Genomic DNA, 27527 nt, shown 5'->3' with positions numbered 1-27527 from the left:
CATTCACAGTGATTAACATGTAAGAATAAAGGAAATAACATGAACACATGAGACACCAAATTTAACGTGGAAACCTAATATGGGAAAAACCACCCAATAACTAGCTACTAATTTTCATTCTTTTGAAGTGAGCCCTATTAGGAGCCAACCTAGTTAAAGGTTACAAAACACACTACTAGGTGTGACCTTATTAGAGGATTTAATCACCCTGTTAGCAGTGGCCTTGCAAAAGGTCTTTAGAAAAATTCAATGGAATTGTCACCTTGTTAGAGGATTTAAAAATGGTTGTTAAACCAACTCTACTAAGAGATTTTGGAATCACTGCTACAATGGTAAGAAAGTAACAATGAGATGACCTGAATGAGATGCAATTAAATTGCTGATTATAGATCTCTATTCTTCTTCACTAGATCCTTCCTAATCAAATATAACTTTTCTATTCCTCAAGGATATTTAACCATCCTTCGAATTTTCTCACACTTTCCTCTTCAAACAATTAATACAATAGCATACTCACTCATACTTTAGAATTCTCAATTTGACCTTTCATATATACCTTTTAGATTATCAAGTCAGCCGAATTACAGCTTACAATTACCAATAATCATTACTTCAATCTACTAGAATCAATACTTGAATTAATTAAAATTCATTGCTCAAATCAACAAAATCCTTCATTAGCCGACCCTGCTCGATAAACATTGTTCCTAAAAAGATTTTTTGTGTTAACCAAAAGAAGCTTGGTTAACACTGTGAACCCTACAAAATCCTTTGGAGACTGAGTGAACTTAGTAAATACTAACTTCCCTTTATTAACCATGTGAGCTTGGTTAACACTACCTTCTGCCACATTTTCCTTTGATGCTTGAGTGAGCTCAGTAGACACTGTCTACGTAGGGTAATGTCCAGAAATGCTTGGTAGACACAAAAAATTGCCTTGCTAACCAACTGAGCTTGGTAGACATTGATTGATAACTGATATGACATTTGTGTGACATCAAAGGCAACACACAATTAGACAATTGTTTCCAAAAATAAAAAAATTCAAGGTGTTAAAATATGAAACCAGAATAGCTGTTGAGTAGAAGCAGATTAAAGACATGCTAATATCCAAGATGGGAAAATGGAAATACTTACCTGATTAGCTCACTTAGCAGATTCTAGATGCATTATTGAATGAAATTAGGCCAAGATGGGAATAGGAAATGAAATTTGCAAAGGATATTCATGAATAGACCCTGAGGCAACTTGTGCCAAACTTGAATGACAAGGAAGTGAATAAATCTTTAAAGAAAAATGAAGAAAAAATAACTTTAAGATTCAATACTTGTCTTATTTTATTGAATGAAATAGAGCGTGTTGTGAAGAATGCAACAAATACATGGAAGAATAACTATCTTCTTCACAAACCAAGTGATTTTCCAATAAGTATAAGTGAAAAGGATGATGATGATCAAGAAAAGGATGAAGAAAAAAATGATGAAGAAGTAACACATTTTGATAATGAGGATGATGAAGAGGAACAAGTACAAGGAGCTATCGAGGAAGGAACACATGATGTTGAGGAAAGTGACCCATTTAAGATTGCTATTGTAGTTATTTCCTCACTTCCTCACTCTCTAGTGGGTGAACCCACAATAGTGGGTTACACTTTTTTGGAGGAAGAAATTCCTCCAAAAAAGCGCTGAGGCAAAAAATCGTCCAAGCAGTTTCGATCGAAACTAATTTTAAAAGTTTCTATCGAAAAACTCAAGTTTCGATGGAATGTTACTTTCGATTGAAACCCGCTTAATACAAAGGTTTCCATTGAAACTTTGGTCAAGTTTCCATTGAAACTTGGAAACGCAGGTTTCTACGTGGGTTTCAAGTTTTGATCGAAACCCTAAACCGCTTGAATAAATAGGGGCACAACCAATTTTCTTCTCATTATTTTGATCAAAAGTTAGAGAGAGACTGACATCCACCTCATCAACCATCCGAAAAAGGTATGAAATACTTGTTTTTTTTCCTTCCAATGTTGTTTTAGTTAAAATTTATGTGTTTTTAGTATATTTTATTAATTTTTTAGTATATTTTATTATTTTTTATATATGTTTCTTTATATATTTATTTTACTATTCATGCTTAAGCCTCTAATGTCATTGTGGATCTATGAATGCACAAATAAGATATTTTTCATCCATACTAGATCTAAATATATAATATTATCTTTTAATAAAGTTTATTTAAGTACACTAACTATTTTACCTAATCTAAACTCTAAAACCAGCCATAGTTCCATGACCTTTAAAAAAATCTCTAACATAATTCTAACTTCAACTATAAGCTTTACTCCAATTTTAATCATAACTGAAATGCTAACCCTAATTTTTTAAAACCCCAATATAGTCATTTGAGATGTACTTAATTACCTCATTATGTGATGATTTAATGGCATAAAGGCCATACATCACAACATGTGCTTACATGTTGGTTAAGAACACTATGGTGACAAGATGGGCGTGAGGGTCTAAGGTTACTCAATTGATAAAAAATTATTACTAACCTTTGTAGGTGATTGGTGAGCATACCTAGATGAATTACTTAATGGTGCTGATCATATGATAGATAACACTGTGCCTTCATGATGTGCTTATTGTTCCATGTTCGACGTGTAGGTCGACATTTTCTATGATGCCCATTAACGTATGATGCTTTACATTATACTTTGTATAGATTTAGTAAATCATGCATCTAATGAATGGATTCCTTGGATAATGTCATGTGTTACATTTGTAAATGGATAATTATTGTTAATCCTTGATTATGGCAGCAAAACAAATGTTAACTAATCAAGCTATAGTTTTCTTATTTATGTGATTCTTACAAATAATAATGTGGAAAATACTTAACAAGACATGGTTTTACATATGATAGAATAAAGTTGGACATGTAGGTCAACTTCTTCTGATATTTTCATTTATGGCATAGTCATGTGATGATATGTTGTGTTCGACAATTTGGTCGATAATTGGTTATGAAACGTAACTTTATTTGCACCTATCATTTTGACATGTATGTTGTAAAATAGAATGAAGTTACCAACTTAATTGGAAGATATTGTATCTTCTTGTTGACTCAACTAATTGTAGACAACTTTTGACTAACCTAATTTGACTTTTTGGCCTATGTGGAAAATGTATGAAAATATGATTTTCCTATGAGGATGCAGACGGGTATGTATAGATCCATCTTTTATCTATTTTGATAATATTTTTGCATTGGTATATGTGATGATCCACCATGCATGTGAATTCTACTTATAGAAATTTGTTGAGTTATTTTATTTAGTCAACTTGGTCAATGAATGACAATCAACAATTTGATCATCTTAAGTTATCTGTTTGACTCCTAGTCGATATGGTGTTTGACATAGACTTAGCTATTATGTGCCCAACTTAGAGCTTTTGGTCGACATGTGTGTTTGGGATTTGGTAAAATTATCTATTGACGTAGAACTTGGATCAATGTTACTTGACACATTTGATTGTGTGACTTTCTATCCTTGATCTTTCTATTATATTGGTTAAATGTATGTTGTTAATTTGGAGCTATATGATGCATTATGATGTAATTACATTGTATGTCACCTTTTGAAATCATATGTATGCATTATGATGATCAAATGTTGATGAGTACATTGATGATTTTATGTGTGGATGTCTTTGTATTTCATGATGATTTAAAAAATGATGAATTAGATGTATCGTGATTACATTGCTTGATTATGTTTTGTGGACACTGACCTATTGATGTGGATGAGTACCACATATTAGATGGTATGTATGGTACATATGGCACACATGGTATGAATGGATGTTTATTTATGTTACTCATGATCAAGATGTGATTAAAAGATGAGTTAAGAAGTCATAAAGTTGAACAAAATTTTGACTCCTAATATTTGAATTGATCTCCTTGAGATATTGATATTGTGAATGAGCTAAAATCACTATGAGTGTATATGTATGAGTATGCCAAGAAGTGGATATGAAGTACCTACTAGTGGGGTCAAATCCATGTGTTCCAAGGTATGATAAGTAAGCACAGGTATGTGTGTGATATCATCAAATTTTAAGGTAATATGTTACTTGAATTTTGAGAATCATAAGGAAATATTTGAATAGATATTCCATTGATATTTGATTTGTTTTATGAATTATGATGGACTGATACTTTTGTGTTGTTCCTATAATGCAACAGAGGGAATGACACATTATAATAAAGGGGGAATATTGTCGGAGAGAGGTAGCCTAACCTTGTAAAACCATAGGATGGTAATGGAATTCACACACTCACACATAGAAAATGTTCTTGAAATGATTACTTAGACATGTGCTTATATAAAATATGTGTTATTTTCTCTTTACTTATTACTTCAATATGTGTTAATATTGTCTTTAAAAATATATATAGTTTCCATGAGAGTGTATGTGTTCATTTTATTAGAAGGAATTGAAAGAAAATATCATTTAAGGAAGCAAAATTTTAAATTTATTTGTGTAGATGAAAGTCATCAATGTGAATGCATTTATTATTGTATGCCTGAATATGCGACCTCTGCTAACAAACACACTTCAACATGGTCCTTATTTGCAGATTCATCCCAGAATGAACATTGGATTGTTCATCCGAAAATTAGCCAGCAAGGTGACCTGCTGCCTTCTATCTAAAGGGAATTGCTTGTTAGATGTCCTTAGATTTGAGGTGTTTAAGCAACCAAACTCTCTAAGAATGAAGGATTTAAGAAATGAAATTAATCTATATGATTGTGCAGATTAATCTAGAATGAGAAATGCATTCTAATCTAAGAACAAGTAAAGGAAACTAGATTAATCATATGCATATTATGCTAAATGAAATTAAGCTAAGGATGCAAATATATGTAAAATATGAGCAAATGTGAGCAAATGTGAGTATGAATTCCAACAGCAATTTGATGCAAATTCCAAATTCAGCCCCTCTCAAAATGAAGAGATGAGGGTCTCTTAAATAGACTTTCCTGGAATCCATCAACAGTTGAGATCGATTTCAATCAACGGTCAAGATTAAAGGTGAAGTTCAGTCATAAAGGAAGATTCCCAAATTAAAGGGAGTTAACTGATTTAATTTGAGTAGAAAAAGGAGTTAACTGATTTAATTTGAGTAGAATAAGGAGTTAAGTGATTTAATTTGAGTAGAATAAGGAGTTAATTGATTTAATTCCTTTTTGATCAACAATGAACTGGGAATTTCCCTTTTTGAACTGAAGAAGGATTTTTGGAGAGATATTTAATTTAATAAAATGAGATATGCTCTCATAAATATCTTTCCTATTTAATTAAATAATTTCATTTAATTAATTAGAGACACTTTCTTATTTAATTAAATAACTATATTTAATTGATTAGGAATTACTCCTATTTAATTAAATAACTTTGTTTAATTAATTAAAGAATAGCCTTCCATTTAATTAAATAATTTTCTTTAATTAATTAGAAATACCTTTTCCATTTAATTAATCAAGATGGTGTATTTATTAAATTAAATAAATTTAATCCTATAGTACATTAGTCTTAGGAGATAATTTAATTTAATAAAGTATAAATACTTTTAAATTAAATTATAATTAAATCAAGTAGATTTAATGCGACTAATATGAGTACATACTATAGGAATTAAATAAGAAATGTGATGAATGCAAATTAGGGTCTTCTGCATCTGACAATTAAGTCAAGTAGCGAGTTAGATCAAGAATGTGTCTAATGAAATAGGACTTTAGCAATGATCAAAATAGACCAGAATTGGTATCATGGCAATGATCCAATTTTGGGGTATTACAATTACTATGAATAATAGAAGTTAGATTATTGATCATTAAAATATAGAATTCTTGAAATTATTCGGATATAACTGTGATTTCTTGCATATTTGCATCTAGACGATGCATTTTCTAAGGGGGGGAGGATATCACAACCCACTCCCTCTCATTCTGAATAACTTAGTATTAAATTGCCACCTAGACTAAAACAACTAAATCATTGTTAAATTAGATTCCATTACAACCGATGAACGGATAATGGAAGTTTTAAAAAGAAATAGTTACAAATGTTATTAAAAAGGAAAAAAAAATTAAAATAAAAAGATGCTCAGGAACAAAGGCTACACAGTTAGAAGAATGGTTCAAAATCTTGATAATAAGAGGTATTCTCATCTCAAAGAGGGGGAAGGCGGGGGGCAGAAGAGAAGCTTGAGCTTGTGAAGGCAGATATTCTCAACTATGACAGTTTGATAATAGCCATCAGAGTTTGCAAAGGGGTCTTTCACTCGGCCTGCCCTATTATTGAAGATTCGCTCATGGTGGGAAACATGGGAAAGATTTGGGGATGGAAGGGAGCAATTGGAAGGAAAGGAAAGTAAGCAAGCATCAATTCACAGGTTCCCATTTTCGTTAATAGAAATCATTGAATACTTGTTTGATCTCTGAATTCGAAAGTGTGAATATGTAATTTGCATGGTTTTCTTGTATTTTGATATTTGTTCCAGTATGTGAAATGATACCATAGCCATTGTATGTGAAACAATACCATAGGTTTCTTACCAAATGCTAGAGGGGATTGGGTTGTAATTTCTGACAAGAATCTATTTGTTACATATGATAGTCCCTTAGAAGTTGTGTTTGTAACCTTCTACATCTCATTAGACTGGTTCAAAAGCCACACCTTGTCTCTTTAGGGGTCTTGACACCATGTTTGTACCTGGTTCCTTTTAATTTCTTACATTGACTATAAGTGTTGGGTCTTAACACCATCCAAGACTAGTCTGGGAGTAGCGTGTCAATCTATCTTGAAGCCGATTGAAATATGAGATGCCATGTTGGACATTTTGGGCCCAATACTGATGAAGGGCCAACACCACCCTTACAAACTCACAACCAAAATCACAACAAGATGGAGATAGAGAGATGACAAAAATGCTTCATAAAGTATCCATTAATACTTGAAATTCATTGCAATATTCTCCAAATGAAAGGACTCCAAATTCTTACAATATAAGAGATATTTTCTCTCTAAGAGCTTCTACAAGAAATTACATCCGAAGAGCTTCTACTTGAAGAGCTTCTATTTTCGAACTTCCATTAGAAGAGCTTCCATTTCTTGAACTTGATTACAAATGATAATAAGCCTTGCTTAAATAGGCACTTCTAACCCAAGACATTACAAACACAACCAATGTGGGATAAAAGGTAAATACAAATACTTTTAAATAAATATTAAATTCCCACCCAAATACAACTAAGCACCCAACAAATATTAAATACATGATTTATCCAAAATCTTTTAGAATTTCCACCTACACACCTTGATTAATGGAATGACAACTATTTTTCTTATTTTTTTATTTACGCTACCTATGCACCTTGAAAATAGAAATTCCTCTTTTCTCCTTTTTCCCTTATTTTTCTATTTTTTATTATTTTCTTTCCATTTTCATCATTTTCTCTCTCCTCCACAATTTTTTTTATTTTTTATTTATTTATTATTTTTTTCTCTTTCTTTTTTTTCTAATAATTTAATTTTCCCATGCAAGATGCTCCTGCATCAGACTCACTTGGTAGATAGAAAAGTGTGTCCCACACTTTGATGTCAAAAGAGAGATATAGAACCATCTTCATCTTCACCACAAGATTCCACCTCAATAGGGACAAGAAAACCAACATACAAATCTTCCACATTTTATTTTATTTTTTGCTGATGCATGATGCTGCTGCATCCGACTCCCATGGTAGGAAAAATTTTGTGAATATGGATTCACAAAATGAAGTAGCCACTGTTGACAAATTTTTTTTCTCTTCCTCCAACACATAGCTGGAACAAGTATTCGGTGCTGATATATTTCCTTCTTTCTTCTTTTCCAACACCTAGTCAGAACAAGTGTTTGTTGTTGAAATCTCTCATCTGCAATGAACTCTATCCAAGTACAACTCTCACCCTCATTCAATCTTGTTGAATTAATCACACCTGTAATAAATCTGGCAACACCATACCAATCTTCCTTTGCATACCATACATGACTAACAAGATCCTCATGCAAACCATCATCAATATCTTTTAAACTCATATCAAAGACAACATCCCATGATTCATAAAAATTTACCTCTTTGACATATTCATCTGCGCTTGCTTCTTTCATGTCGTCAACAATGCATGTAACTACTTCATTTGCTTGATCTTCGACGAAGGCACTATATTCTTCCTCCATTGCTGCAATCTTCAAATCATGTTGATCTATTTCAAGTTCATAAATCTTGCCATCTTCATGCTCTTCCTCTTCTCTTTCATCTTCTTCAACTTTAGGTTCACAAATAATTTCCTCTACATCCTCTTGCTCTTCCACTAGATCATCTTTCTTTTCCACATCCAAGGAATTATCAACATCTCTTTTCTGGTGACATGCTCTTCGTTTCCGCAACTCAGCTTCTAATTCATTCACTTGCTTCTGCAAATCAACTAGCAATGATTGTTGATTTCTTGCTCTAAATTTCTCAAGTCGAGGAATCCTCAGAATCCATCCAATCACAAAAGTCATCTTCTTCTTTCTCTTCTCCATAATCAAGTCTTTAGAAGACAAATCTCGTCCAAAACAAGAACCTCGTGCAAACTACCTCATAGTCAGCGCTCTATCTACACAATCAAGAACTTCTTCACAAACTTCACCCAACTCAAGGTCCTGGTGCAAACTGCCTCACTTTCGGCGATCTGTCCACATGCTCAGGAACTCGCACTCTAATACCACTGATGTAGTACTACTCTGCTACCACTAAAAAATGTATTGTTTGATACCACTCATGAAGGGCCAACACCACCCTTACAAACTCACAACCAAAATCACAACAAGATGGAGATAGAGAGATGACAAAAATGCTTCATAAAGCATCCATTAATACTTGAAATTTATTACAATATTCTCCAAATGAAAGGACTCCAAATTCTTACAATATAAGAGATATTTTCTCTCTAAGAGCTTCTACAAGAAATTACATCCGAAGAGCTTCTACTTGAAGAGCTTCTATTTTTGAACTTCCATTAGAAGAGCTTCCATTTCTTGAACTTGATTACAAACGATAATAAGCCTTGCTTAAATAGGCACTTCTAACCCAAGACATTACAAACACAACCAATGTGGGATAAAAGGTAAATACAACTGATTTTAAATAAATATTAAATTCCCACCCAAATACAACTAAGCACCCAACAAATATTAAATACATGATTTATCTAAAATCTTTTAGAATTTCCACCTACACACCTTGATTAATGGAATGACAACTATTTTTCTTATTTTTTTATTTACGCCACCTATGCACCTTGAAAATAGAAATTCCTCTTTTCTCCTTTTTCCCTTATTTTTCTATTTTTTATTATTTTCTTTCCATTTTCGTCACTTTCTCTCTCCTCCACAATTTTTTTATTATTTTTTTTCTCTTTCTTTTTTTTCTAATAATTTAATTTTCCCATGCAAGATGCTCCTGCATCAGAAAAGAACCAGTAAAATATCCTCTCTTTGTTCGGAACTTAGTCGCAACTTAAGGAATGGGTTTGTTTTTATGCGCAGTTATATGGTATTGTATAAACATGGATTAAGTTTGAGCCATTTTTAATAGTTTTCATAGTGAAATAGTCATGAATTAGATAGTGACTTTATCCAATATTATATTGACTTAGGAGCCATCCCAAATCAAGGGAGAAAGAGAAATTGTGTACATAGATCACCATGATGGATACGACTACCATTGATTCTTCTTCAAGTGTTTATGTTCTATTTAAACTTTACTCCAAAATTTTGAACAGAGTATTGAAATATTCTATATATGTTCTTTAAAAAAAAGAGAGGAAAAACTATATGTATTTACATTAGTCACACAATGTTAAATCAACATTTAAGTGTTGGGCTAAACCATAGAAAAGAATGGACATATGTCTTTTTCATACACAAAAGTAATCATTTATTTTACCATGACTTTATCAACTATGTTTAGGGACTGGTAACTCATAGAAGGATGTTGACCTATAAATTATCATGTTACATAGATGTGGTCATTTCATTATGCATACGTGACATTTTAGAAAAGACATTATTGTATTTCTCATTGCCTCCTACATTATATATAGATTATGATCTCACGATGAATGGAAAGTAATGGTGTCATTCTTGTTACTTACTATACATCTTGTGTATTTATGATTTATGAGAGGAATTCAAGATAGTATAACATGCCAGGACTATGAATTGATGGAGAAAGATTTTTCTTGTTAGCTATGTGAATGGTTTAATATATGCGTATTTATAGAATGTGCTAATTATTGAATTGATGGTAGTACTTGTTGCACTTTTGAAAGTTGGACTAAATTTCTTGCTAGAGATGAGCTAAGATAATGTAATAAAATGATCTATGATAAATGGAATTTATGGTTTTATCCTTGTAAGTGGATGGGTATATGGAAGTCAATGATGGATATACCCTGTTATGTTTTTAATTACTATAAATGATGGAGAAGGGATTGTGAAACTGAAGTGATAACTATCAAAATTTTGTTTTGATTATTTGGTTATCTAATTAATGTTCTTGACATTATTTGTGTAGCACGACTCCATTTCTCCTCTAAGTTTAACTTGTTTAGACTATTTCGATGTCAGGCTGGGTATCTTTCATGTCAAGAAAGATTTCGGGGAAGCTTAACAGCTTCGTGGTAGGGTGGTAAAGCACTCCTACAATATTCTCACCCTTGTGTTCTTAGACAAGTTCTGGAGCTCTTTTCAACTTGGTCGTCATGGTTAGACCATTGGTATCTGGTATCTGGTATTGGTAATCTGGTATGAGATTATGTTTTCTTTAAATTTGAGCATATATGTATATGTACCATTTTAGTTAAAGTTAATGATAGTTAATCAACTAATGTTGACTGGTCAATATTCAAATGACTTGACTCTCATTGATTTTCTGCATTTTATGGAAACTATTGATGTGGCTTTTGTATTGCAGGGGCAATTGTTACACCTTGACCCTAAAGCTTAATATTAGTAGTAACACTTATGCTAGCCATCCCCAAACCTAACTATATTTTTATTCCAACTTTTAACTCTAATTTTCTAACCATGATTTAAAAAACCGCACCATTTAACCTCAATGCAAAACCCTAAACCTAAACTTTATCCTAGAGTATGTGTGTGTGTGTGTATATGCATATATAGATCTATATATGCATATGTGTCATGATATGTATATTTTCACATATCACGTGCACGTGTGTGTATACATATGCACACATATGCACATATATACACACACATGATAGATATATGTGTAAATATACATATCATGTACATATACACATATATCTATATATTCATATATATGCACATATTTACTTCATGGACCTAAATTACACTTGAGAAGTTTATGTACACACATATGTCTAAAACCTTTGAACATTCAATCTAACTTAGATAGAAATATATCTTGCACACATGTAGTTCTTAAAAGGTCCTTGAGTTACAAACATTATATATAACAACATGTGTGTTTTAAAATTTAGTTTTTTTAAGGTATATGTTCATTTATGTTTTAGGACTTCTATATATATGTGCACATGTACACATGTTTAATTTTATTAAAAAAAATTAGATAAAAGTTTTTTAATTTGTCAAATTGTACATACATATACATGTTAATATAAATTTCAAGTTTATTAAATGTCATACATTTTAATTTTAATTTTCAAGTTTACACATTATACACGCACCTGTACATACATTGACATGGCTGATCAACAGCCTTCTATCCCCCCCAAGCAGCCTGTCCCCCTCGAGTAGTCTATACCTGGGCTCGAATAGCCTATCCTAGGCCCTGAGCAATAGCCTATACTCGAGCTCAAGCAGCCTATCCTGGGCCCTGAGCAGTAGCCTATCCCCCCTAAGTAGCATCATGTCTCTAGTGATCAGCTACCTATCCCACCTCAGGAGCTCTATGATCACACTAACTAGGAGATTCATAGACTTTAGGAATCCCTAACTAGTGGTACATGCTCTAGTGTTTATAGTGGTACATGCCACAGTATCTTACGTAGCCTGACATTTATTTGAGATGAGATTCATGGTGCTACCCCATATTCTGCACATACTATATAGACTGTCCTTGACAGTAAGAGACGAGAGGTCTCCTTTGGTCTTTCACTCTAGGAGGTGTAGGGCTTGGTGCCCAAAGATGTCCTAAAGAGGGAATGTTTCCCTCATTATGTTTCACAAAAGTATGTGAAGGGGTATTCTCCCCTTAAGTGTACAAATCCATAGATGGCTGCATTGATATACCCACACTTTCTTGCTGCCCATGTCATTATCCAAATAACTGTTGGAATATTCAAATATGGAAAGAGTACTTATGAGAGGGGGGGGGGGGGGGGGTGGTGTGAATCATAAGTATCAAACTTTAGCCAATAAAAATTTTTAACTGAAAGTAAATTGCATGCATGTGAATACATCAAATAAAAATTCATGCATCAATAACTCATAACACAGGAATTTTGGTAACCCAGAAACCCTCCAGGAATAAGAAGGTAAAACTGGGGTGGGGATGATACCCACAAAAATTACTACAGCAATATTGTTCAACCACTTCTGATGGTTTGCCCTGTTAAAGGCTTTACACTGTGTCAATAGTGACCTGATTAGAGGATTTCAAACACTTAACATGAAGTGTTACCCTGTTAAAGGATTTCATCACCTAGTTAAAGGATTTATCGAAATAGCTATTAAGCTAACCTATCACCATAGGATTTTCATTATAATACAATTGCTAGAGAGTATTAGGTACAATAAACCTGACTAATTACAATCCTTGATTGCTGATTGTAGGCCCTTGTTATGCTTTCTCTGATTTGGATCCTTTTTGCGATCTGAATAATCCTCACTTCTGAAAATATAACTCCTTGCGAACCCTTGTATGTCTTCTCACACCTCTTATCTTATTCCTCATTTTTTACTTTACAATGAAGTTTCATCTTCCTTATAAAGACATTTGAAAATTTAGGGTTAGGTATGAATCTACGATCCACATTCAATCTTCATTTTCTGTTCAATACTTATCTTTGTTGATTGGTTGCATGCCTTTATCTTTTTTCTTATTGGCTGCATGCAAATTGCATAGTAAAAATAAAAGATTCGATCTCATCATTAAATCCTTTGAGATTTACCTTATGTTGGCTGTAAAAATTGTTTGCATCATAGTTTGTGCAATTACAAACTCTTATGTTGATATACTGAGTTACTCAGCTCCTAAAGTATTGCAAGCACTCGGCACATGCTATTTCCTGGATAGCTCGGCATCTTAACAACATTGTATTACTCGACACCTTAAGTAGCTTGACACTTTATGTTACTTAGTACTTGTCACCATTCGGCACTTGTTAACACTCGGCACCTTGTACTGCTTGGCACTTATACTTCACTCGGTAACTGATCTTTACTTAGTATCTAATTTTCACTCAGCAGCTGATCTTCACTCGGCATGCATGATGTACTTGGCTTCCAATGCGGAATATGTTTAAGTGTGTTGGCACTCAAGTGTCAAAAACCATTATGAGGTTAACAATAATGACCAAATTCCACTCTATTTTTCTCGACAACTTTATGCAGAGGTTTGCTTACGTAGGGCGATGAACTGCATATATTTACTAGGACATTTAGGATAGGGGCATGGTAGACTGGCTGATAGGCAGCCAGGTCATCACCCACTGGCACATAGATCATTTGTTAGAGAGAGGGAACCTGCTATTTCCCCTATGTTAGGTCCATCAACTAATGAGGCCATGCATAGCACTCAGTTATGTGGGGTCATTTAGGGAGTTGGAGAGATTGTAGTAGCCGTCAGATCTATTTTGAGTGATGAGGTTGGTAAGTATTTGATGTCTCGTCAGTATTCTAGATCATCATCCTATGCTTCATCTTTAGGAGACTTGTATAGTGTATTAGGCATCCCTTCAGTGGCTAGCTTAGAGGATCTCACTGGAGTGTTGGCTTGAGATACTATGATTGGTCTAGCTAAGGATCTATTAGATACATATAGATTTGTATCAGAGCATCTTGGCATAGCCATATCAGATGTTCGAGGTCATGTCCATGTTAGTACTAGGACACATCCTCAGCCATATTCCTCTCATTGATCAAGTAGTTTTCATGGCGGTAGTGCACATGATGATCCACCTAATAACCACTCTTTTGCTCTAAAGAGACATATACATACCACAAACCCTTTAGCTAATGTTACAGTGTAGGCTTAGAGTTCAAATGTGGGCCTTAATGATGTTGATTTGAGCTTTTTGACCATAGGATGGATGGAATTTTTGACACTTGATGATTCTACTTCTATGCCATCTCATCTACATAGTCCACTTGGCTCATCATTATTAGGACATGTACCAGCCACCAGTCATGGGGCTCGCATAGATGCAGAGATTGACCTTGATGCGACGTAACAAAATTTGGATGCATTAGTGGACATGATCGATGCTAGGAAATTCGAGTATTATCAGATGCCACCATCTACACAAGTAAATTTTGTTTTGTTCATGTTAAAATTTCAATCATTTGAAACTAATTTAATTTAGACATGTGCATGTGTGCACATGTATGTATATCATGCACGTAGATTCAAAACTAATCATGTAGAGAAATTTTAATTTGATGTGTTGCACGTGCACATGTACAATGTAGGGGGACATGCCTCTTTTTACTCTAGCTTTGATGCTAGATCATGTACATTGTCGAGACTCATTGGGTGATGTTAGTAGTGGATAGGTAATGTTTATTTATGTTTTGATTATGTGTACATGTATTTCAATATCACTTTATCTTGATTAAATGTATGTATGTATTGATATCACTTTCTCTTGAATTTATATATAGGGTTCAACACATCCTAGTGAGCACCTTGATACTAGTCAGTCTTCAAACCGCACTGTGAGGAGGCATGGTAATGATAGTCCTACTCTTGATGATCTATAGTTTTTTTTATCTAGATGATTTGTTCTAGACTTTCATCCAGAGAGACATTCATATATTAGGTAGACACTTTATATACACACATGATGCGTGTTATATTTATATTTGATTTGATATAGATGTACCTGGATCTACATGCCTACATGTATGCACACTATTTATATTGGATATTATCTTTTGATAGATCTCTAGATAGATACATGTTACATTATGTTGTGGAATCTAATGTACATTACAGATCTAGATCTAGTATATTATAAATTGTTTCTATCTAAGATATGTAAGTAATTTATTTAGATATGTACACATGTTTAATATATTGATCATATATATATATATAGTTCATGTAATTTAAATGTCTGGTAATATATCATGTATTAAATGTTCAAGTATCAGGTAATTAGTTGTACATAATTCCTAACTCGAGTAAATCTATAGAACTCATCCCTTTTATTTGTACACATATCCTAGAATTTTATCCCCTTAAGCCCAATGTTCTAAAATTCAAGTCCAACTTAAAACATGTACATGTTCAAAATTTAGTTAAACAAATTGCAATTTGAACTTGGAAGCTCACATGTCAAGTAATTAGTTAAATCGAAAGCTCACATGTCCTAAAATTGAAGGCAAATGTCCTAATTAGTTAAATTGAAAGTGTACATGTGTTCTAAAATTGACAAGTTAAATGAAATAGAAAGTTCAATATAATAGAAAGTTAAATGAATTCAAGACATTGAGTTAAAAGTGAAAGAGTAAAAGTTCAATTTAGAAAATTAGTTATTCCACCAAATTTCAAATTGATCAAATAATTGTTCAACCAAATTTGAAATAGTTTGAACCAAATTTCAAATTGTTCTTGAGTTACATTTCAAATTTTAATAATAGTGAAATTTTAATTTGTACATATATTCTAGAATTTTATCGGGCCCTTAAGCCCAATGTTCTTATTCAAGTCCAACTTAAAACATGTACATGTTCAAAATTTAGTTAAACAAATTGCAATTTGAACTTGAAAGCTCACATGTCCTAAAATTGAAAGCTCACATGTCCTGAAATTGAAAGCACATGTCCTAATTAGTTAAACTGAAAGTGTACATGTGTCCTAAAATTGACAAGTTAAGTGAAATAAAAAGTTCAATATAATTAATTTTACAGACTCCTAATTTCATCCCCTTAAGACAAGTGGTGTTCAAATTTCTTTCCCTCGAGGTGCACATGTCAAGTAATTAGTGTACACACATACATATAAGTTCATAATTTCTATAATTAGTTACTTTATGGCAATTTGAATTCAAGACATCGAGTTAAAAATGAAAGAGTAAAAGTTCAATTTAGAAAATTAGTTATTCCACCAAATTTCAAATTGATCAAATGATTGTTCAACCAAATTTCAAATGGTTTGAACCAAATTTCAAATTGTTCTTGAATTAAATTTCAAATTAGGAGTTGTTTCTATCTCATATCAAGTGGGTCAGCTCATTCTTGGATAACATTTAATATTTTCTCATGATCATCAATATGGAGCCTCCACTTACGTACTCTAGGTCCTTTGACTGGATGAAGAGTTAGACCAGTGGCAATACCATGGTTACTATATTGATATACCTTATTGTTAGGTTGATAATTGGTGAAATGAATACCATTTTTAAGTACTTTTATTTGCTTCAAATATGTTCCTTGTACAACAACAGAACCTGAACATGTACACATTTAAAAAATACATCAATCTTGAATTTAAGTCAAAGAATTTGAATTCATTGAAAACATAGATACTTGACATACATATATACATAATTCAACTATATACTAACCTATGGGAAAAATAATTTCATCACTTATTTTAGTCTTTGTTAGCTTCTCTCTTTCCATGGTGCAACGTAATAAATAATAGCTAGCACCTTCTACATTTTTTGATTCTGCCATGACTGCAAAAACATTTCCTACACAAACTTATATATGTCAAAATTTTGGATACACTTCATGTACATAAGTACATATATATAATAAAAATTAACCAAAATTATGAAAAATATATACATGTACATGATCCAGGTATATATATAGTTCATACATACCAACTCTAATCAATCCTGAAATATGGTTATAACCACTAGAAATCAATGGAATATCATTATATTTTTCATCCTCAAACTCATTCGTATTAATAACATCTAGTGGCACCAAAGTCCATTCACCCACATATCCACGTTCTTGATTAATGCAACCATCATAGTCTTCATCAATACAATTAGGACAAAAAAATGAGTATTCTCTTGTGTACAATGACCACACATTACTATTTGTACTCATAACTGAATGCAAAGATCATGTCTTCTCTACCCTCTTGCATGCATGCATTGATCTTCTATCAACACTTGAATGTACACAAGGTCCATAATTTAGTTAGAGATCATCTAAGGTAACATATTAAATATAAATTTAAGATTCAATTTAAAAATATGAACAAAATAATTTATATATACTTGATACCTCCCAAAACACTCTAAATGGTATGACTCAATCCACTTGTGATGATGTGTTATCTATATTTGTTGGCACCGAAAAATGTATTTTGCACCACTCAACCACATCATGAGCATTATTAATGTGATATCCTTTATAGTCCATTTGATACTTTATTAAAGCTTGTTTGATACAAGCTCTTGCACCATCATGCTCACCCTTTCCATGTCCACTCTCAAAAAAACTCCAAATGTGTGGTATATTAAGGTATCGATGATATCTACATAATGCATAAAATGGTCTAGTTGATTTAAATTGTGTTGCACATCCATCTGACCATACAAAAGGTTTTTCTATTTTAATGTTTTTGTTTTTCAAATATTCAAAAAATGTCTTAAAACAATGTTCCACAAAATGTGTGTCATGTTCTTTGTCATCACTAATATAAAAGTGATACTCTTTTTTAATGACTCATGCTTGATCTGTACTTTCCACACCATCTAGATCAATTTGTGCATGTCAATAAGACACTTGAACCATAATAGTAACCTGCTCTGTATAGTAGTATTCTACTTGAAGTTGTTTTTGAGATATGAAAGAGTAATTCTCTGCAAAGTCAACAATAGATAGAATTGTTTTGAGTGGGAAAGTTTCTCTTAGTGTTTGAAATTGTTCTGCTTGCCACTTAGCAAAAAATGCATGGCGTATATATGGTTGAATCAATTTACAAAAATTTGACATAAATTCTCAGCCAATATCTCATCCTCTACATATTCTAACCTTGTTGATTCTTTTCCAACTTTTGTTTTTGACTTTATGTACTTATATCTCTTACATTTTATCATCCTTGTCGTATTAGTATCTTCTTCTCTCAAAGGAAATTTAGTCAAGTTACCACATGTTTCACAAGTTCCTCTTATGCAATCTATTTCACCTATTCCACAATCATTTGGTTTGTCACATAAGATTGATGTTATGAATTGACTCGGTCATGTAGGAAAAGTATTTTGAGAAGTTCAGCCACTTTCTTCTATCATCTTTCAAAACCCTTCATAGTATAGATCAAATTCAAAATGATATCGACAACAACATGTTTCAAAAGATTTATTTATCTTCACAAAATAGGGCTTCAATCTTTCAAACATTGTTTGTCCAATCTTTATGTTAGGATTTAAATTACAAAATAAGAGATACAATTCATGTTGAGTGACATCCAACCAATGTTTTGCATGTTGAATATATTCCTTAGACCCAATCCTCTGCTTGATGATATCTCTTCTATTTGGTGAAGGATGAGTATTATCAATCCAAAATTGAATAACTAAGTTCTTAACTATTTCCCCAATCCTATCAAATTGAGGAGCTCTACACATTAGTGCCCAATTGCCTTTTAATGTACTATCATTCAAATTGTTTCTCCTTTTCAGATAATGTAGTACTATCTTTTGACTATAAATGAAATGAGATGATAATGAAGAGATCTATCTATTTTGGGATGTTTTCTTATTTAAAATAGATGTCAGTGTCACTCTTCGTGCAATGGATTTATCTATAGATCTAGTTTTTCCCCCAATGGAATGTAACCCTTCCTTAACACTTTCAACAATATCTTTTTCTAGTTTAGAAGTCCTCCTCTTTTTTATACTTGCATCTATACCCAATAGCCTCAATGGCTCTTTTAATTCATCTTTAAGAAGTGAAATTGATAATAGTTGAGTTTTATCCACTATTGATAGATTCTCAAATTGTGCAATTATGTCTTTAGAATTTTTATTCGATTTCATCTTCGTAGTATGTGTAGGTTGATTAGCATATTCTCTCAATTTTTCCACATCCATTTCAATTAAATGATCTATGTTTCTATGATTAATTTTTCTCTTCAATCTTTGAGCTAAATTAGCATTCTCATTTGTTGTTTGATCTCAGGCTGCACAAGAAAAAATGAAACAAAGTCTTAAGATACAATCTCTTTAGGGGACATATATGTATACATATATACATGTTTAACTTGAGTGAAATATTATGTACTTGATTAAATTATCTAACCTTCAGATGGTCCTTCTTCAATATCCATTGCTTCATCTTTAATTTCCTCATGTCCAACATTTTCATCATCTACTAGAGTTGCATGTGCACGATATATAACAAATAAAATCAAGTAACTTTATAAGGGGAAATATCGCTTGCTAAATTTAAAAATTAAAGATATAAAGTTTGATAGAGACCTAGAAATCTAGAGAGATCTATATTATATACTTGCAAGAGATGAACATCTACCTATTTGAACTTGGGATGAACCTTCTCCAATGTCGATAGATTGTCTTGGTTAACTACGTCCTAAATAAATTCATTTATTTAAATTTAATCATAATCTAATAAAACTTAATGGACTCTAAATTATTAACATAATTGAATAAACAAGGTAATTCCCATGCTAAATAAATTTATAATTTAAATTTATTCATAATGTAATATTTACCCTAAGGACTAAATATGGACATAATTGAATAAACCCTTATGGCCTAAATACGAACATAATTTCAAATAAACTCTTAATATTAAGTTAATCTAGTAATTCTAATTTAAGATAAATATCATATTCCTAATTGGATTTAAACCCTAATCCTAACTAAATAAACTAATTAAATACATTGGAAAAAAGATTGTGCATGTGTACTTGATCTAAGATAGTATCTTGCTAGCATTTTTTGATGATTTTCATCTTCTTGTTCCTTAGTTCTTCTTCGTGCATATTTACTTGCTCTTTTATCTTTATTGCCCATATCATAAATTCTTCCTCCAAAATTCAAAAATAGGTCGAAGTTTGTCAAATATTTCTTTCTTCCCAATTCAAAAGCCAATAACTTGATTTCACATAAATGCAAATTGTAAAAAATGAAACTCATATTTATATACAATTTTTTTTATTTTATAAACCTCCTTATTAGCCGACTAGGGAAAAACCCCAAGGAGCAGACTAGAGAAACACCCCTACAGGTGGAGTAGGCATGTTCCCACTTTCATAGTTTCGATCGAAACTACCTTGATAGTTTCAATCGAAACTATTAAGAAGTTTCGATTGAAACTATGAAAGTGGTTTGCTAACTGCTTGTGTAAACAACAGATAGTTTTGATAGAAACTAAGGCATTTAGTTTCTATCAAAAGTTTGCAAAAATGTTTCGATAGAAACTAATTTTCTATTGAAATTGGCTAGATAGAAGCCCACATGAATAGTTTGAAGTTTTTTCAATGATTTCCTTTCTTCGGAGCTGAATTACCAGGTTCAAATGGAGCATTGAAGACCTAAAATTTTACATCATTGAAATACTCTGAACTAGATTTCTAATTACTATGAATTTGGTGCTTTTCAAACCTTTTAGGTACATATTTTTTTAACATGAATTAAATATAGGTTTATTATAAAAAATAAACTGAGATATTCGACACTCATGGAAAAATAGTAAATATAAAAATAATTTTTTTGAAAAATAAGTACAATCTTCATATTTGAATCACCTTTCAATCAATTTTTTTTAAAAAAAAATTGGGTAAATATATAATAAGTTACATGTGTCAAAAGTCACGTATGTCTAAATTAGTGTTATGCCAACTTTAAACTATAATAAAATATGAAATACTAATGATAAAGATATAATACCAACTCTAAGGTTTAGGTATGGATGTTAAAAAACTAAATTTGAAAGAATCAAATTGATATCCATTGTAGAAAAAAAGTTATGTGTCAAAAATAGTGTCACTCTTTAAAAGTCAAGTTTTTCATATCATACCAATTTTCGTAGGAGAAAAAATAATTCAATAAATTCAATTTTAAAAAAATAAAAAAATATATTTAGAATCTAGACATAAAATCCTAAAAGACTCTAGTTTACTTCATCTTCAATTTCCTAACTGTTAAATGAGAATTTGCATTTGAAAGTGAATGTTTTCTTGAAAATTCAGAGTTCAGTGTCAGTTTAGGAAAAAAAGTGTAACCCACTATTGTGGGCTCACCCCACTGGTAAAAATATTGACAACATCAAGCACGGAGATAGTCTCAGCAGGATTGATTATGTCTAGTACTGCAAGTACAAGCATCCAATCAATCTTTGCACCAATTCAGCTCAACAAATCATTGACTAAAGTATCAATTACTTCATCTACCAAGTTGCAGACTCTTCCCTCTTCAATAGTTTTGGATACTTCAAGTATTTGTACCACTAGTATTTCTACAATAAGTGCAATATCAATTTTTGCAGCAAGCCCTACTATTTCAACTATTGTTTCCATTTTGAATACACAAGTAATAAGTGCAAGGAAAGTTGAGATGAAGCCTCAACTAAGCACAAAATTTCTAGGAAAAGGTAAAGAAAAGTAGGAGGATGTAGATCTTGATGAGGAAATTGTGATTCCTAATAGGGATATTTCAAAACTCAATCCTGATCAAATGTAGAATTTTAGAGAATTACTTCAAAGGAAAGCCAAGCAACAGAGGCTAAGAGAGGAAAGAGACAAAGAATTTAAAATCATTGAGGATGCCAAGAATATTTTGGAAGAGGCTATAGGTATAGAGGTTGATTCTTCTCAACTAGTTTTGTATCAGTTGGTAGAAGTAGTCTAGAAGTATAATGAAGATTTAGATGGAGAAGACAAGTTATTGTAGAAAGTAGAGAAATTTTTTGAGAATAAGGTCTTAGAACTTATTGCTCAATAGATTGTCATTTACCAAGTAGAATTATCTACTATTTTGAGTTCTCTTGAAATCTCATGCACTAATGTAACTTTACTTTTTGGTAAGTTATGTGATATTTCAGGGTTTACAAAGGAAATAAAAGACAAATTATATAAGATTGATGAAGATCGTAAGGTGAGTGCTCAACAATTGCAACTTGACCAAAGTTCAAGCTCTGCCCATTTTAAAAGGATCATATTTTTGATAGATATGTAGGTAGAATTGCTTAGAGAAGAGGCCAAAATCAGATCTACTTTGATAGATATTTATAATATGATTCTCCCTAACTTGGATGCACTAAAAAGCATATTGCATATTCAAAAACCCTCATCCATGATAATAATTTCTCTATTGCAGACCATATGATTAAACTATTAGTAGAAGTATAGGTGGCATTGCACACATGTAGGGTCTTGCAAGAGAACTAGGAAAAGACCTTGGCACTCATACTAAAGGTACATTCAGATTTCTTGTCTCATTTTGGCATTAGAAAGTAAATGCATATAGTATTAATCTTTCACATTAATGTCAAAAAGTGGGAGAAGATATAAGAAGCTATAAAGGGGAGAAAATATAGAAGATATAAGGAGAAGATTTAAAGTAAATGGGGAAGAAAGATGTATAAAAAGATAGGGGGAGAAGATTGTAAGAAGAATGTAAAGCAAATATATATTTTATGTATAGTATATTGTATATTATCTATGGAGGAACATTACCATATATATAAATGTATCATTTAAAAAACAAAATTTGAAAGATCTTTAAAATAGTATACTCTACTAAATTGGAGATATAAGGTGATAAATAATTCAGTTTTGACTGATAAGTGTTTTTGTCACTCCAGTGATGTTTGTTATTAGTGACATACACTTATTCAAATTGTGAGTTCACATTGAGCATATTGTATAGTTAATATTGTTAACCAATAATTTTAGTTGCTACCAAGTCCTATGGATAGATTTTAGTTTGAACTAAGAAATTACTAAAGAGTTGATGAACAATAGTGTAAACTGAGCATTTCAATGTATGTCGAGTTTACTAGTGCAAACTGAGTGGTGTAGTGTTTACTGAGTTCATAGTTGATGTGATGTAAGTCTAGTGTTGACCAAGCTACTCAGTGTTAACCAAGAGATTCAATTTATATTGAGCTCAAGGTGATAGTGTTTACCAAGCTATGTAGTGTGAATCAAGTGATTCAATTTATATGTTGAGTTACATAGTACTTTCCAAATCACCAGTGTAGATTGAGTTCAAGACTACTTGGAACTGATCATTATAGACCAAGCTTCTATGTCTACTAAGTGCATGATGATGCCAAGAATTGATAGTGGATGCCAAGTATTAGAACCTCACTGAGTCAGTCTTCAAAGCCTAAGTTTCTACACTTTGGCTAACTTTGTAATATTTGTGTAAACTTGTATTGTAGCCAACTTTGTAATTATGTAACTAGATTGATATATACGTAATGATTTGTATCATATCCAAATCATTATGTAAAGAAGTAATATAATCATTAGAGAAGAGTAGAAGAGTGAATTAAAAATGCTACAGTAGTATAAGGAGCAACACAGATTCATCTATCACAACAAGGTGACTTGTACACTTAGGGGAATCTCATTCAGCAAACCAAGTTATAGATATTAAGAGATCAACTACTATTTCATCATAATAGGTTAATTAGTTAAATCCTTTAATAAGGTAGACCTAACAGTCTTATGTAAATCTCTTTACTAAGTGCATACTTCATTGTATATTTGTAAATCCTTTTGCAAGGTGGACCTAGCAGTCCTTATTGCTCCTAATAGGGTAGATCATTAGAAATGATCATTATAAGCCTTAACAAGCCAACTTTATACTACAATACTAAAGCTTGTGGGTATCGTCCCCACCCTATTTTTATTTTCTATTTGGAAGTTTTTTGGGTCACCAAATCTTATGTCCAAGTGTTGTGTATTCTTTCATATTTTTCAATTTTTCAGGCATGAAGTTAGATCAGAATTCATATAAAGGATTAATTTCTAATAGGGATAAAAGTTTTAGAAGTTACTAATTCACCCCTCCTCTCTTAATAACTTAGCTTGTCATAATATTTCCAACATATCTATGGTCTTAAGTAGGCTCCTTGGGCTTAGTATCCTAAGATGGATTCCTTCCTACTCTTAGCAAGATTCACCGAGTGTCATTCAGATTTGAATGTCTGCATTCTTCAGAGGGATGACTCACACTTGATACTTGTGCTTTATGTAGATGACTTGATCATTATAGGAAGTACTTCATCCATCATTGCCAATGTCAAGACTTCTTTGCAAGACAAATTTGCTATGACAAACTTGGGTTTACTTCATTATTTCCTTAGTATTGAGATCACAAAATCTTCAACTGGGATCACACTTTCTCAACCCAAATATGCTCTCAATTTGCTTGCTTAATTTCACATGAGTGACTGCAAGCCTGCACCTACTCCCTTTCTTTCAGGTGTTAAGTTATAGGTCAAGTGTTCCACTCCACTTGTTGATGCTACATTGTACAAATCATTGGTTGGAAGTTTCATCTACTTGACACATATACACCCTGACATAGCTTTTGCAGTTGGCATGTTTTCTTGCTTCATGCAAGAGCCACATGAGCTTCATTGGAGGGCTACCAAATGCATCTTTCACTACATACAATGTACACATACACATGGGATACACTATGCAGTAGGTACTGGATTACAATTGGTTGGGTATACAGAATTAGACTATGTAGGGGATCTTGATTCTCACAAGTCTACTTTAGGTTACATGTTTCATCTTGGTTCTAGCCCCATTTGTTGGTAGAGCAAGAAGCAAAATACTTTTTCTCCTTCTTTGAATAATGCTAAGTATCGAGGAGCTATCACTATGGAAATAGAAGCTATTTGGTTACATCATATTCTGAAAGAGTTTGGATTTGACATACCTAAATCCGCAATCATTCATTGTGACAATTAGAGCACTATTGAGATCTCATAACATCCAATTCAACATTAGTGGACCAAACATATTGAGGTTCATATGCACTACATTAGAGAGTTGATACATGAGTAGGTCATTGCATTGTAGTATTGTTCTATAGTAGAGTAAGTTCCAAATATCTTCACCAAACTCTTCATTGAGGTCAAATATGTTCATTTACAAGATCTCCAGGGGGTGCAGGATATTACACTAGGGGGGTCACATGACTCTTCTCTTCTTTCTTGTACATATATCTCTTTTTGGGGGAGGGTTTTTCTGATGAGGTTTTTCCTCTTTCTCTATTTTGAGAGAGATTGCATTACATTGCATCACATTATATGTCAAGCATTGAATTTATACATGGGTACCTAACATGGCCTAGTAGTTGGAACCCATCATGCATTTTCATCGTAGTATTCATGAGCTGAAGGGGGTCTTATGTAAATAATTTATTATTATTGCACTTTACTTAAGTTTACTTAGGTTAAATACATTATTTTATTATTTATCATATAGACACCTAGGAGTATACATAGTCATATGAGTTGTCTTGTTGACAACATAGGGGTTTACATATTTATCTGAGTTGTCATGTAGACAATACAATTATTCACACTCTAATTAAGCACATGGTATCTACAACATCTTTTTATGAGATAGACCTATGTAAGCTTATCCTCTCATCATCACACTAACTCCTATGCTCAATGGAGGATAATCCACTCTTGGTGGACATGTGCTTAGTTGTGAGACTTATCACTTTGATGACTCCTAGTCATTTTAGATGCCTTTATACACAAGCACTTCTAGTGTGTATGTACACGTATGATAGTCTCATTGTTGTTATTTTGATCATCCTTTATTGGTCCATATTGTGCTAGTGCTTGAGCTTCTTGATCTTGGTCTTATTTTTCCCTAAGGCAAATTCTTACACTATTGACCAATTGGTAAAAGACAATTTCAATTTTGTGGAACTCTTGTATGGAGAATACATGATGCTTCTAGACTAACACATTTTTGTGGTATGTAACTATCAACACATATTTTTTGTATGTAATAGTGTTAACACATTTTTGTTGTATGTTTAAGTTGTGTGTGATCATTGTAAATGTGAATATTCTAGTACACATGTCATCCAACTATACATGATCTTTTAGGTCTTCAGACAAAGGGAAAATTTGCATGTCCAATTTGTCATCCAAAGATGAAATATTGTGATTCAAATCTTTTTAAAAAGAAGGTTCTCCATGAGCATAGAAAATTTCTCCACAAAAATCATAAATATCAAATTACCAAAAAAAAAAATTCAATGGGAAAGAAGGGACATCATCAAAGCATCAAAGAATGACACCTCCCATATGGAAGTTGGAATATAATAGAATGAATTACCTATGAGGCCTCACCTAAATCCACATAGTATAGATCACATATTTGCATTATGGTATGTCTAATTTGATGTTTTGACATACTTTCAAGACTACAGGGTTGTAAGAAAAATTTCAATAAAGAATATAACCATTTCCACATAACCCATAATAAATACAGAATTAAAATCCACATGCAAGAGAATAGACAACATACCCAAAAAATTGTGACACAAGATATACCGTGAGAAACCCTCATTGAGGGAAAAAATCCAGCCTCCAAAAGCATCCATCATCATGTATTATTTAGTAAAAAAACTATTGCAATAAAATCATGGAAGCCTTCATGGCTGTAGCCACAACCGAGAAAACTATGTGAACAAGCATGAATCCACACATCCCATGCCATGCTTCCAACACAAATGCTCCCTTGGCTAACCTGTCAAGCCTTGTCCTGCTCAACTCTTTCCTTTCTCACTCTGACTCTATAACAACTACCCTTATGGCTGCTTATATAGTAGCAAGTCCCACAAAACCACCAAGTGGTATTACATAAACCATGTGCTAAAACCATGTGCTACCTAACCCACTGACCCCACATTTAATATTGGGCATTTAATTCTTTTCCCCAATATTAAATAATTACATGAAATATTTTCACAATGTTACAATACAACTCATCAAGAATATTCCATGGGAATCTTTACATGTTGCACATCCATCTAGGTGGAACATTACATGATAAAATAAAATAATAAAATATAACAATATTATGCAATGTGTGCAACACCCATTATCTCAACAAGGGTTATGTTATTGTAATATATGCATTTTGATGATCCACACTAATGCCTACACATTAAGACCTAAATGATATAATGATTTTGTTCACGATCTAATGTTTTCAATGTGCATTGGTA

The sequence above is a fragment of the Cupressus sempervirens genome, chromosome 6 (genome assembly GCF_028749045.1).
Source record: "Cupressus sempervirens isolate cs-2001-9-10 chromosome 6, ASM2874904v1, whole genome shotgun sequence".
In the NCBI taxonomy this organism is placed as follows: Eukaryota; Viridiplantae; Streptophyta; class Pinopsida; order Cupressales; family Cupressaceae; genus Cupressus; species Cupressus sempervirens.
The sequence above is the reverse complement of the archived record's forward strand: the minus strand, read 5'-3'. Positions refer to the sequence as shown.